This window comes from Capra hircus, chromosome 1 (genome assembly GCF_001704415.2).
Source record: "Capra hircus breed San Clemente chromosome 1, ASM170441v1, whole genome shotgun sequence".
Taxonomy (NCBI): Eukaryota; Metazoa; Chordata; class Mammalia; order Artiodactyla; family Bovidae; genus Capra; species Capra hircus.
This window is the reverse complement of record NC_030808.1, coordinates 146898071-146912839: the sequence shown is the minus strand read 5'-3', so window position 1 is coordinate 146912839 and position 14769 is coordinate 146898071. Positions and strand designations below refer to the sequence as shown.

At 50.0% G+C, this 14769-nt stretch overlaps 1 protein-coding gene and 1 long non-coding RNA gene across 2 annotated transcripts in view; one reads left to right on the top strand and one right to left on the bottom strand.

Moving 5' to 3' along the window:
* The window catches only part of RUNX1 (runt related transcription factor 1), a 99841-nt gene that overhangs the window by 61215 nt on the left and 23857 nt on the right, over positions 1-14769 (top strand). The gene's annotated exons all lie outside the window — the stretch shown is intronic.
* LOC102171824 lies at positions 10984-14169 on the bottom strand. Its single transcript, XR_309760.3, has 3 exons — positions 12879-14169; positions 12691-12731; positions 10984-11687 (listed from the first exon to the last, which is right to left on the bottom strand). It is a non-coding gene; the product is annotated as an uncharacterized LOC102171824 (long non-coding RNA).

The following is a 14769-nucleotide window of genomic DNA, read 5'->3' as shown; positions in this document are numbered from 1 at the left end:
AGGCAATGGAAACATAAACCACATGGGGGCCAGTGGAAATCATCACCAGGAGTCTGGCTTGGTTTCGGTTTTGGTGAAGAGTGAACCAGATCTGATTTCTCTTCCTGGTCAGATACACTCTCTTTACCGAAAAGAAAATGGTGGGCTTGGGGGTGGGGTGTTGAATTCCTATCCTCAGCCATCAGCAGCTCTCAGTCTGAGGCATTGCCACTGACGGGCATTCCTCAGCTCATTGGAATACTGTTTGCTTAGCACAGTATCAGGTTTAACCCCCTTTCTTGTTCCTTTTAAAAACTTTTTTACTTCTGCAACCTCTAAGTAATAATAACTTGCTTTGAGAGTGCCCTGGAGTCTTAGTTGCTACTCTGTAGAGTATGTGTTAACTATGTCACCGATGTCCTTTCTTTCCAAAATATGATTTGCCGTTCAGGACATCACTTGTAAAATTGTAGGAACAGCTTTTAAAAAATAAGTATCTGGGAGAGTTTTATGTCAAACGACTTTTCCTTTCTTTTTTCCCATTAGAAATCTAATGCTTTTTTACTTTCGTCCTGTTTCGAGTAGACCCTTGGGATTCCCCCCCCCCCCCCCCGAAATTAGAAAGTTAACAGGAATCACAGTAAAGTCTCTTTCAGCCAAAACCTTCATTTTGTTCTTGATGGGTATGAAAATGGTTATTTTCCCAGCTTAGCACTAGAGCTTCTATATTATATTTAAGAAGATGCTTTGTATAAAAATTCAGCATGTGTTTATGGCTCTCTTTGAAATGGCCGCAGTAGTTGGAAGAAAAACATCCCCATAGTATTAACAAGAGCAGTTTTACAGCCGTGCCGAACCAATGGGTGGATGTTTTCAGCCTGGTGGAATCGTCAGCAGTTAGGGGCTCCGAGAGATCCTGGGTCAATAGGCTGATGGACCCGGTCTTTCTCAGGCTTCATCGCAGGGTCATGCCTGGCACTTTAACTCCTTCAGTACGAAATCATAGATCTAGGATACTGCCTCTATTTATCTAGAATCAGATGTGCTTAAGAAGTACTCAAAATAGATACCTCAAATGATCTGCAGCAGGGTACAGATGGAAAAGGGGGCTAGGTTGCCATGCCACCAAACCACTGTTTATTTGTTGAGGTTTCAGCTATAAAAGGGCTGAGGTTAATTTCAACTTCCTACTTTACCAGGTCTTAAAATCAGACAGAAAGCCATTTGGTCACGGCTGCACGTTTAAGCAAGTCAGGACATTATCACGCACTTGTGCGGCCGTTTTAGATTTTTTTCCCAGCCACAGGAAAGAAAACTCGACACACGTTCTTTTGAAAGATGGACCAGGCAGAGTCTAGACAAACAGGGAGCTGCTGCCACCGCGTCAGCCACACCTCCCCTTAGAGATGGCTTCAGGCAACCCGAGCAAGTAGGTTTAAGAATCTGACTCCTGATTTACCAAAAATGACGAACCACGTTTAAGCCATGTATGTAACTCCCTCCTTTCGGGGAAAACAGAGACAGGGTGAAATCTACTGATGTAGAAAACTGTCAAAACCAGAGAAACTTAAGAAGCCAAGTTTTGTTTTTGGTCTGTCTTGCCGTCAGCGTCAAGGCACAAGGCTTAACTCTTTACTGGGAACAGTTATCTTTTGGTACAAGTCAGACCTTTTTTTATACATTGTGTTATTCCTACAATCCTGTAGGTGTGGTTTACAGGCAGAGAAACTGAACCTCAGAGGTTAACAATTGCCAGAATTCTCCAAGATTGGGAGTGAACTCAAACGGAGACCCTTTCTGGCTCCAAAACCAGTGCTGGTGGATGTCAGGTTCTCCCAGTCTCCCACCCTGGGATCAAGGACTTAAACACAGGGCTGGTCAGTGTCAAATAAAACCCCTGTCACCTACGGGGAGATGGGAGCAGTGCTGGGCTGGTCATTCCCTTGGCAGTCCTGATTAGACTGGGTTCTATTATCATGAGGTATTGATAATAATGAACCCTTAGGGCCAGACTTGGGGGTGGGCACCTGAATACATTTCCTGCTTTGGAGACGTGTGGGGAAAGATGGGGAAAAGAAGACTCAACTCAGAATAATGACTCTCTGAGCACTGCACACGTGAAGGAAAGATGTGTGGGTAGGCAGAGGGTTTCTTAGCCATCCATTCACTTTACTGGGGCAACCCTTCCTGCGTGGAAGGCTCTCTTTGTGGGTTTCAGTGGCACCGAGGCCTTCTTAACCCCTAAACCCCAGCAACATCTGAACTGCCTGCAAGAGTGTGGGTGCTGTAAGACTTTCATATGGCTGATGGGGTTTTTGACCTCTTAAATCATCTCCTAAATTTTAGTGTTCCAAGTTAGTTTGTTTTGCTAGTGATTTACCCTAAGTTACTTTGGAAACACCATTTTCTGGCACTTACTATCTGGGCAGCCTTTTGAGATACTGAGTTGACTTTGTTTCTCAGCCATACTGGGTTACTTACGTCAATCTTTGTCAGCTGGATTGACCAAAGAAAAAAGAAAAAAAAAAAAAATCTTTTCACTTTCTGTAGGAGGAGAGAGAAATTCCCTTTCCAGCCTTGGGGGTAAAATAAAATGCACGGTGTCTCTTCCCTTCCCTGTCCCCCCTCTCTCTCTCTGTTTCTCTCTCTCCAGCAATTCTAGAAGTTCAAAAACAAAGTAGGGGGCCGGGAACGGTTGCATTACCTTGGAGGTTGTAGTCAGCCATTCTCCTGTGTCAGTCTACAAATGGTCATGGTTACACAAAGCAAAATATTGAGGGTGCTAGAAATCGACTAATAAGACATGCTATGAACAGGAAAAGGGAGTGATTTAAACGTAGCCCTCTTATCTAGGTGTAGTAGAGTTTGAGAGCCTGGCAAGGTCTACAACAGCAGAATCTTACACAGAAAACAAGCCTGGATCAGGTGTTCCCATGAATAAATAAACATAAATAAATGTAAGAAGGAAATGGGGAAAGAGGGGGAGGGAAGGAAGGAGAAACCGTGACATGGACACAGAATGACGAGCTCTCCTGGGCCCCTCTTCTCCTCCTTGGGCAGAGAGGTTACAAGGTGTTAGAACTAGATGGCTGCAGAAAGTTGGAGGAACTCACAACTCAGGTCCTGTTTTCCATCTTGGCTAATACAATGTATAAGTATTAAGGAAAGCTTGAAAAGCTCATGCCCATCAGTTGCATCATAGACATTTAAAAACTTTGGGGATGAAGGATGGAGAAAAAGCTAAGTTTTTGTTTTGTTTCTCCTTTGAAAAAAGGCCCTCAGGCCTTGGCTTCCTAGTCCGCCTATGGTTTCAGCAGTGCGGCTGCCCTTGCTTTCCATCCGAGACCTGGGGTGACTTACAGAGAGGTGCTCAGTGGCAGCCCGCCTTACTTTTTCTCTGCACTCTATTTATGGACCGCATGGTCACCAACACAAAACTCCCTTGAAGAGTGCTGCTCCAATGCCTGTGATGTATTTACAAGCACCTCTCAGCTAAGTACTTAATAAACCAGCCCTTCAAAGGAGCCGCCAACCTGGCGAGCTGTCAGCACCGTAGTCATCATAAACCACATTTTAGCAGGACCGCGTTCTCAGACCGAGCGTTTTCATGGATGTCATTCAAGGTGATCAGACCATGCTTTCCGAAACATGTTGTTAATGCCTGTGGACATCTTTCCTAATTAGAGAAAAGAAGGGTTCATTTTAGGTCTTGATCCTAATGATGAAGTATTCCTTCTGTGAATTTGATACATTCTGAAATGTTTCCTTATTCGTGTGATCTCTAGGCCAGTTCTGTCTCTTTCGTTTTCACACACACACCCAAAGGTTTTTGTTCAGAAAAGTAAGTTTTTAAAACAGCTGTAGTTGGAACGCTTACTTGCTATTGCTGGTGAAACGGTAGACAGGTTAAGCTGAAAATCTCATGGCCAGGAAAGATAGCAGAGCCTGATGGCTAAGAATGAGCTCAACAGGCAGACTACCTTGGCCTCCAGTTGGCCTCCACCACGTATCACTGTAGGACTTTTGGCAAGTTACCTAACCTCTGAAAGCCTCAGCTTCCCTGTCTGCAAAATGGGAGTAAAAATTACTTTTGGTGATCCTAGACCCACTTGAAAGGTGAGCCAGCCCATGGGTAAGGCTTGGTAACTGTGGGCTATTTGGATCAGCATCACCAAACCAAGCATAGTAACTTCCTACGGCTGGTATAACAAATTGCCACAGACTTACTGGCTTCAAACAATAGACATTTATCCTCTTCCGTTTCTGGAGGCCAGGGTCCACCATCAAGGCGCCACACCCCCTTTGAAGTTCCTAGAGGAGGAACCTTGCTTGCCTCCTCCGGCCTTCGGTGGCTCCTTGCATCCCTGAGCTTGTGGCCCCATCATTTTCCACCTTTGCCTCCCTCTTCACATGGCCTCCTCCTCTGAGTCACCTCCTCTTCTGTCTCTAAAGACATTTGTGATGGGATTAGACACCCACCTCCCCCTAGATAACCCAGATGACCTCACCTCGAGATCCTCCACTTCATTACACCTGCAAAGACCCTTTAAAAAAAAATTAAGGTCATGTTCATAGTCCCGTGGATCAGAATATGGACACCAGTATACCCATTACACCAAGGTAGAAAGGATGGGGGCATCAGGTTGAGTTCAGAGGCAACTTTCCCTTCTCTGTTTCCCCCAGGACAGATGTGATGGGCAGGTAGTGTGAACTCAGTGTCTTATCCCATACTTACATCTTCCAGCTACTCGCATTTAGGCCCTCACTAGCTGGAACTCATATCAGAGTCCTTTTATTTCCAACCACAAAAACGCATGATTTTTTTTTTTTTCCTAGATGAGATCAGATAGTTCTTAACATTTCCTAGCCCACCTATGTTGATGGAACTAGAGGACCCAGCAGTGGTAGAGAAAGGGCATCTTTCCTGGAAGATGGAGGCGATGAAAAGCAGGAGACAGGAGGCCTGGGTGCCTTTCGCCCTGGCCCCCAAAAGCTCATGACATAGTTAGTGGCTGGGAGTAAGTGTAGGGACAGAAGATGACACAGAGACCGCAGCCGGCCAGCTGGGATGGACTCAAGAATGTGACCGCCCGGAGCCCGGCATATCACTTGTTTTGAAACAAGCTGCCTTGTTAAAAATGGCTTTAATGGCCAGGCGCTGTGGACCAGAAACCCATTGCGAAAGGCTGGTGATTCACTTTGCATATCTCATAATCCCACATTTACAAATCACCCCAAGATAGCCTTTCACATTTGGATATTTAAAAACAAAACTTTGACTGCGGCCATGAAGTAGTATCAGAGTTTACCAAAAGTCTGTACCCAGAGAGGGGGCAAACGGTAGAAGCCGATAGGAACAAAAAGGCTCTGGGGAGGGAAAGAAAGACTTGCGTTTTCTTGTTGGTTGTAGTTCTCCTAGCTGGAGCTGATCTTCCTCATTTGCATTATTCCCTTCCCCCTGCCAACCCCCCATCATGGAAGAGAAATACAGGTCCCCTGTCATTCAGCTACTTTCGTGCACTTTAAAGTTCAACATGTATGATTGAAATAATGCTGAGGAATGGTCATTACTTCTGTCTTCCCTCCCTTCCTTCTGGCCCTCTGAGCACCAGAGCTTGGGGAAAATGCAAAGAGGCAGGGGAATGCTCAACTCTTCGCAGCCACTTCAGGGTGTATTTGTATTTTCACATTTTACTTGCAAAGCCTTTAGCCCCACATGAGCTTTCTTATTATTGAACAATTGCTTTCAAAGCCCTAGAGCAGCCCAATTGTTAACGGAGATTAAAGATCCGAATTGCAAAACTCCGGTAAATAAAATCTTCACTGACGAACCCAGTTTTTTACCTGTAGACTTTTCTTCCGTAATCTCTTTCTGGCAGAACATGTGATGTTTTGCTACTAGAGATTCAGTTACCAGCCACAGTAAATAAAACAAAATAATGATAATAATGGTATAGAACTCACCCCAAGACAAATACTGGCCAATCATATTTATTTCCTATTTTGGGGGGCACTTCTAATAATTGATGGGGGGGGGATGGAATGTACCGGTTGATTTTTGATGATCAAGCTTTGGAGCATCCTGAGATTGAGTGTCTAATTCAGGCTCTTCCAAGAGACATGGAATGTAAACATGTACTGTTCAAAAGAAATAAGTGTTTTTCCAGGGAAAACAGAACCATGGCACCAGGCCCCTGAATGAGCCGTGAGTAGGAAAGACAGTCATTGGGTGGAAAAGACAGTCCTTCCCTCCAGCCACAAGCTCAAGTACCAACACTTCGGTGCCCATCGTGATTTCACACCAGCTCAGGGTTAGCTTTGGGGTCAAGAACATTCCAAGTATCATTTCAAGATGGTGGGAAAGAACCTCCTTTTGTAAGCAGTAGCAAGAAAGTCATCCTTCTAAAAATGGGGACCCCCCCCTTGCTTTCCCACCTGAAAAAAATGTGGACAAACAGGCGGAGGAGGCAATGGGACACTCTGACCTGAGCATTTCCTCAGGTCACTTAGCGGCTGGTGAAACTTGAGCATTAAAAACACACACCACCGTGGGCTGCAACAGGACTTATTTCTGCACCCTGCTGGTCCTCCCACCCAGCCTCGCTGGATCCAAGCCTCCATAAGTCAGTGTCACTGGGTCTGGTTAATGATAGATTTGGGTCCTCACAGTGGTGAGCTCAGTCCTTTGGGGATCTTGAAGGAGGATGAGTTACGGTCCTTTGGATCTGACACTTGGATATGACCACACAGGGGTCAGAAGACCAGAGCATCCTTAGGGCAGGAGGGCAAGGAAGATCCCTGAGGAGCCCCAGGGAGTCGGCACCACTCTGGTTGGCAGCAGCTCACCTGTCTTAAGGCATGAAGTCTCCAGAGCCCATTTCTTGCTGATTCCTACTGCGGACGAAGTTCTCTCTGTCCTTCAGCCGTATGGGCTCAACGCAAGTCATTCCAAGGCCAGATCAGCATCTTGGGAAGGGCTCCACATATACACTTGCTGGGTAGGTTTTTAAACAGTATCTCAGGGTACAAAGGGAGGAAGAAAGAATCTGACAAGTGATCGCACTTCTTGGAGTTGTAGGTCATCCGAGGGAGCGAACCTCTTGTTGTATTTCATCTCCTGGGGGTTATCCCACCGTTGCGGCCATTAGTACATCTCTCTGTACGTATCAGATGGCAGATTATATAATGATAAAGTTATTAAAATATCTGCAAAAGTCAGCACAAGCTCAAGGGCTCAACTTTGCATTTTTGTCCATTAAGTGGTTTATTGGGATTGTTCCTCTCGGGGTCTGTTAATCTTCATCCATCCTTGGTTGTAAATCGCCTGAGTTTTAAGCTGTGCTTCAGTGGGTCATCCAGTGGGACTGGGATCTTCAGGATGACCGTGGAAACTTTTGAAACGTGCGTTCTTTCCCCCGCCCTCCACCCAGGTTTGAAACTGAAGCGTGTGTCTGTGATGGGGTCTACACCTGGCTTGTTTTTGGAGCCAGGGGCCCCTGAAGAAAGACAAGGACATTGCCTGGTTCACACATTGACTGAAGGCAATCACAAAGTGGCTGTGGTTCACATTTCTGGACTGACTGATGCTGTTGGCTGCTGTAGTCCCCACCACCAGCCACCCATAGTGTGTATGGCATGGTCCTGGGGGTCTTGCCTGTTGTGCCAGCTCAGGGGCTGTCAGCCACGTGAGTCCCCACCCTCGCCCATCATGAAGGCCACTAACGAGGTGGCCCTAAACTCTAATAGGTTGTAATTCTGGGCAGATTCTGGGGCTCTCGAGGATTAACCCCCATTGTTCTCAGGAAGCCAGCAAGAATGGCCCAGGGCCCTCTTCCCCCTACTCTGCTCCCCTGATTAAGAGGCTCTTTTCTTCATAATATTTTTGCTATGTGCTTGGGCTTTCTGAGCCACCATATGTTGCTAAATGGGGAAAGCCATTGCCCAGACATGGTTCTGTTTAATATGATTCTCCACGAATTACAAAGCTTGACTTTACAATTGAATTTGTGCAGAATTATGGACGGCCAGTTCAGGTGGAAGGGAGAGGAAATCTTGTTACTCTTGTTCCAGAATCTCTTCCCGATTTCCTCATTTGGTTCTTTCACGCCTTGGGGGAGGGCGGAGGTGGGGAGACGCCTTAGAGCCTCTGTAAGGTATTTCTCTTATTTTTCAAACTTCTTGCCTGGCTGCTCACGGGAGCACACAGTGGCCTGTGGACGTCAAAGCCGGCTGCCACTTCTTCTGTTCATCCACCCCATCAGTCAGCTATTCCTCCCACCTTTTCATCAGGGGGACTCCGAAAACACATGGAAACCCCCAGAGTGCAGTATATGGGGAAAGCAGAATCTGGACCCATAGCTGTGGATATGCATAATGGGAATTCAAATGCCAGGTCGCCCACTTCCTGATTAGGTAACCTGGCAAGAATTACTTCAGTTCTCTGCCCTGTGGTCCCCATCTGTGAAATGGGCACAGTAATGATGGTGCTTAGATCACTGGAGAGTTGTGAAGATGCACTCAGTTAATATACACAAAGCACTGGATGCCTGGCGTGTGGTATTGACTCTCATTTCCTTGTGAACAGGGACTGAGATATATTTTTGTCATGTGTTTAGCATAGAGCCCGGTACACGTTAAACACTCCTATGTGGTCAGTGGTCTTTTTACTGTGATTGCTATCATCATGTTCTTGTTGGTAGTGTTGCTGCATGATCAGGGCATTGCACCTCTGTTCTGGGAGCCACACAGCTGCTCTGTGATAATGACCTTGTGTGTCTCCTTACTTCCAGGAGCGATGAGAGCCCTGGGGTGGACAAGGGCAGGAGTGGTCCTGGTGTCAGCTTTGTTCATATTCCCTCTCCTTGGGTAAACTAACAAGAGGGCCCAGACCCACTGCTCCATAGGGTCAAATGAAATCAAAATGGTTACAGTTGAAAGCAAAAGTTGCTCAGTTGTGTCCGACTCTTTGTGACCCCATGGACTATACAGTCCATGAAATTCTCCAGGCCAGAATACTGGAGTGGGTAGCCTTTCCCTTCTCCAGGGGATCTTCCCAACCCAGGGATCAAACCCAGGTCTCCCGCATTGCAGGCAGATTCTTTACCAGCTGAGCCACCAGGGAAGCCCAAGAATACTGGAGTGGGTAGCCTGTCCCTTCTCCAGAGGATCTTCCTGACCTAGGAATCGAATCAGAGTCTCCTATATTGCAGGTGGATTCTTTACCTATTGAGCTATCGGGTTACAGTTGAAAGGGAACTTACATGTCTTTCTGTGTGTGCATGCTAAGTTGTGTCCCACTCTTTGTGATGCCACAGACTGTAGCCCACCAGGCTCCTCTGTCCATGGGCTTCTCCAAGCTAGAATACTGGAAGGGGTTGCCATTCCATTCTCCAGGGGACCTTCCCGACCCAGGGATCAAACCTGCATCTCTTAAGTCTCCTTCATTGGCAGGCAGGTTCTTTACCACTAGCGCCACCTGGGAAGCCCCAGAAATGTCTTTCTGGAAGTCCTTCATTTCATGCATGAGGCGTCAGGCCCAGGAGTGTCAGTGACACTCGGAGACAGACTTGAGCTTCTTGAGTCTTAGGGCTTAGTCCAGGGGCCGTCCCACTGGCCCGCTGTCCTTCTGTCGGGGTGGGGCAGGCGGGAAGGGGCACAGCTCGTGGGTTCCACTGTCAATACAGAGGGTACCCCGGGACGTTTACTCCTGCTCTGCCCCTCACTGAGATGAGATGATGAGATGATGATGGATCCCCTGGTTCAATTCTGTATCACAGCTTCTCTGTGTCCCCATCTTTTCAATGCTGAATTTCCTACTGAAGGAGTAGGGATCTTGTTAAAAAGTAAGAACACCCATCTCAAGGCCACCCGCTGTCCTCCTCAGTCCCACCGAGTGTCCCCAAGCCCTGTTTCGGGGTGTGAACATGGGTACAGCTGCAGGGACACTTCTGACCACCGGGCCCACGTGGGCAGTGGCCGGGAGCTGGGGGGGACCCCTGACCCGTCTCCTTACGTGCCTGTCCCCTTATGACTGGATGCATTCAGAGAATGTGAATGGTCAGCCTCTTCTGCATTTTGGATGAACCACCTACAAAAGGTTTCTCTGAACCGCGTTTCACCTTCCTGTGTGAGTCTGCCCACCAGCCTGGGCCTTGAAAGCCTGCTTGTGGCCTGTGCCACCTCTGGGCCAGAAGGAGGCCAGGAAACAGGTGTGGAGGGTGATGGGCTGGGGTCGCAGCCGTGGGAGTGCATTGAGGGGGAGCCTGGGCAGGCCAGGGCTCAGACTGAGCGACAGTCCCCTCTTCCCCCGCCAGGACGCTGCCAAGTCCCATGCTGTTTGCTCCCTGAACGGTGTCCGGCAGGAACAGCCAGGCTGCCTGGCCAGGCCCCAGCATCCCTGCGGTAACCATGCCCTTGGTGGTGAATTCAGGGTCAAGGGCACGAATGGCTCAGCCAGCGCCACCCGGGACCATCACAGGAATCCCAGGAGCGCAGTCCAGATGCCTCTCTCCCTGAGGCACTGTACTGAGGCGGGGCTTCCAGGCTCCTTCCTAGGTTGAGATGCTGTGACTCTGTAGTCGTCTCTCCGAAATGATACTTCATTCAGAGGCGATGGGAAAAACAGGGACTTGGAGGCTCTGCTCAAACCAGCAGCACAGACCTGTCGTCTCCTCCTGGCCTCCCACAGCTTGCCCCGGGGCCTGGAGCTCTGGGCTCTGCGGAGCCCAGGTCCCTAAGGACCAGATACGAGGAGGAGTCCAGTGGTGGGTGTTTGCTTGCTCCAAGAATCCCATCCACTCGGAAACAGAGCATTCAGAGGGTTTGCAAGTTTTCTCCCAAAGATGATGGTTTCCTCCTTTAGGCAGTTCTTACAGAGGTGTCCCTTTTGGCTCAGAAGGTAAAGAATCTGCCTGCAATGCAGGAGACCCAGGTTCAATCCCTGGGTCGAGAAGATCCCCTAGAGGAGGGCATGGCAACCTACTCCGGTATTCTTGCCAGGAGAATCCCATGGACAGAGGAGCCTGGCGCGCTACAGTCCACGCCTACAGTCGGGCACGACTGAGCGACTAACGCTTTCACTTTCAGGCAGTTCTTATATGGTGACTTTGAACTTCTGAGCACTGGAGATGAGTGAGTCAGAGAAAGCTAAACCAACATGAGATGGTTCCCCCACCCCATCAGATAGAGGAGACACTGGAAGCCCAGCAAGATGGAATGACTGCATGAAGGTCACACGGACAGCATCCATATTGGAGCGCTCGGCTTCCCTCTGCCTGTCCTGCCCAGCTCGAACACAGTCTGAGTCTTTGGTTAAGAGCGAAAACGAAGCTTCCTGAGCAGTCCCTTCAAAACAGCACTTAGGAAGAAGCAGGGGCCATCAGAACAAGAAAGGGCAAACACCAGTGTGCCTCTGTGCACTGCTCCACCCAGTTTCTCATCTTTATATTACCAAAAAAAAAAAAAAAAAGGTCTCAAATAACCCAAACAGGCAGGGTCTGATCTGCAGACAGTCTGCAGGCATCCGCCCAAGAAACTGCCGGTCGGCCGGTCCATCCTCCTCTGATTTATGTTGTGTGTGTTAAGCCTTAAATTGTTGAGACTCTGGCTGGCTGCAGTGGTATTACTGGAGAGTTGGTGCATGTTTTCAGCTCACAGAGCTGGCTCCGGGGACTGGAGGTGTTGGCCCCAAATCAAGTCCAATCTCACACCTGTCTGAGACAATGAGGGCCTTGTTAGATGCATCTCCAGCCCAGGCGGCTCGGCCTGCTTACTTCTCGACATTCAGAACAGGGAGGGTGGGTACCTGGGCAGGGGGCGGGGGCTAGAAGAAGCCAAAAAGCCGAGCTGAGCCTGGGACATGCTGGGGTCGCCGCCTCCCTAGCCCTCTCCTTCCTCCCCGCACCCCCCAACCCCATTTTATAAACCTTTCCTTATTTTTGGAAATTATTTTTTTAAAAATACAAATAAATAATACCAACAGTAGCACCCTTATGAAGGAGAGTTTCCTACTGCAAAACAAGCATCCCAGGGCCTGCTGGAGACTAAATTCAGTCGCAGCCCCGGGGTGGGGGTGGGGGGGGTGAGGAAGTGGGTTAGCAAGGTGTCTTAGCAGGGGTGGAACACCGCCCCTGCCCCCCGCCCCAGCCAGGGCTGATGCTTGAGCTCCTCCCATGCTGATGGGGGTCTTTTCCTGGTTTCCCCTTCCATTGCTGATGTGTCAGTGATGGGAGCGGAAGGGAGCTTCCTGCTCAGCTTTTATCACGATACTCACTACACAGCAGACGGTGCTGTCGCAGTTCCGCCTTCGTGTCCCTTCTCCTAGGCAGAGAGGACGCAGCCGGCCGCCAGCACTTTAGTCTGTGGGCCCTTTTCAAGTCCGCTTTTTCCCCGAGACCCCTGACCTTAGGCAGCCACTTGGGCGGGACCTTCTCTGGGTCTAGGCTGATGCCCCTCAAGGCCAGTGGCTCTGAGTGGTCTTTATTCAGTCAAAGCCATCCTGGGATGACTTTGTCTTCATAGGGAGGGGTGGTGTGGAGGCCCGTGGGAGAACCATCCCGAAGGGAGTTCCCCAGAATTAGGAAAACTGCCCCTTGGTGCCAGACTCCCCAGTGGGGAGCCCACCTTGGGAGTTCCTCTCCCGTGGAGCTGCCATGTTTTGGCAGCCAACACCTCCCAGCCTCCCTTCTCTTAAGGTAAAAGCAAGGCTCTTACCCTGAGCTGGGAGGCATCTGGGCACTGGTGGTCACTCCGTTCTGCAAGAAACAGGCGGCCTCGTTTCTTAAGCATTAAAGGTCCCTGCAGGTCTCATGATCCCAGCCTCGGAGACATGGCACAGGACATCCAAGGCTAGGACTTACCCAACGGGAAGTGGGACCTGGCATTTTCTTAGCACAAATCACCTTTTTTAAAATAAATATTTCTTTACGGCTGTTGCTGCCTGGGCGTTTCGCTAGCTCTGCTGCTCGGGCTTCTCACCGCGGTGGCTTTTCTCTTGTTGTAGATCATGGGCTCTGGGGTGCTCGGGCTTCAGCAGCTGTGACACGTGGGCTCCTGGGCTTGAGAGCGTGAGATTGTAGTCGTGGTGCTTGGGCTTAGTTGCTCCACGGCTCATTGGATCTTCCCAGATCGGGGATGGCACCCCGTGTCTCTTGCACTGACAGGCGGATTCTTTACCACTGAGCACACCAGGGGAGCCCTGCATAGATCGCCTGGAACAGGTATCTCTATGTGAATATCAGCCAAAGTCCCCAAGGGACGAGAGGCTCACTTTTCAGGGGTGGCAGAGTGAGGCACATAAACAGCAAGGGACAGAAAAGCCTGGGGACTCACTCTGGCTCCCCTCCAACCTGGGCGTGGTTCCCTTCTCTGTGACCTTGGGTGTGACCTTGACCACAAACGTGAAGACCCAGTGCGGTGAGAGGTGGCATCACCAGCCTCCACTGCGAGGCTCCTCCTCCTGTCTAGACACGTCACCCAGCGAGGATCTGATGACGACAGAGGGCTGGTCCAGAAATAACAGGGCCCACTGACCTCATAGCTCTTACCTTCCCCACTGACCTCATAGCTCTCCATCCATCGGAGGCCCGGCCTGTCTCTGGGCTGTGAGATGGTCCACGGTGAGCCCACCCATGCTCCGAAATGACTGAAAAGGCAAGCAGAGAAGCCAGAAGGAGGCTGGGGCACTGAGGCTGTGAGCAGTTGTCTTTCTCCCTGCCTTCTCTTCTGACCTCTGAACACCGATCACCAGCCCTGCCCATCTATTTTGGTCCATGCTGAGGCCCACCTGGAAAACCCTGACCTCTCACCCCTCTCCAGCTCCCCCGTCCTGCCCCTTCTCCTTGAGGACATCTCTGTCCCCACCAATGACCGCATTTCCCTCCTCCTGGACCAGTTGGTTGAGACCTCTCTCCCCACCTTCTTCCCTCCTTCTACACTGTCCGTTGAGACCCGGGGAGGGTAGAGATTGGCTGCTTTTCCAACGGTCCTGGGCTCCTGGAGGCAAGCACGTGAGGTTTTTCCCCTCCATGCTGTGACCTCGTCGAAACCTCAGAACGCACCCCAGGGCTACCTCTCTGACGGTCAACACAGAACCCCACCCACCTGTGCCCAGACCTCCCCATTTGGAATCGTGGCTCTGAGTATGACAAGTTTTTTCCTAGAAGTCCCAGGCCAGGGGGGAACACTCTCCGGGATGTCTCCAGACCCCATGACCCTGGCCCGGATGCCTGGGATTGGGGTGGGGGCGAGTAGGGAAGGGGGTCATTGGGCATCATCAAGCAAGCATTCTCCCTGCTTTCGAGAGTTGCAGGGTTTAATCCCAACTTCAGAATTTCCTGCCCCTAATGATTTCCTTCCTCCCCAAGCACCTGCTGCCTTGGTGCTTTTCTTTCTTGCTTTCGCGACCTGCCCTTTCTGTGATTTGCAGAGCCCAGCTGGGATGGGGGGGGCGGCCTGGATGGGCCCACCTGGGTGACCCGCTACCTCTCCCTGGGTCCTTTCCCTCCACTTTTGTGACAAAGAGGGAACCCAGAAGTCCCTCCACTTCTTCATCTCCTGCCCCCATCACCTTGCACAGCTCCTGTTAACTCTGCTGCCCCTTCCCCTTGGCTGAGCCACCCACCTGAGCCAGACTCTCTCGTGTCTGCCTTCCCTCCATCCAGCATCCCAGACAGCTCACCTGAGCCTGCCATTCAGATGCCTGAACCTGGCTTCCCAGATTTAATGACAGCTCGGAACCCCAAAAGTTGACACGAGGTTGTCTGTCCACGGCTTCCTCATAGCACCGTCCGC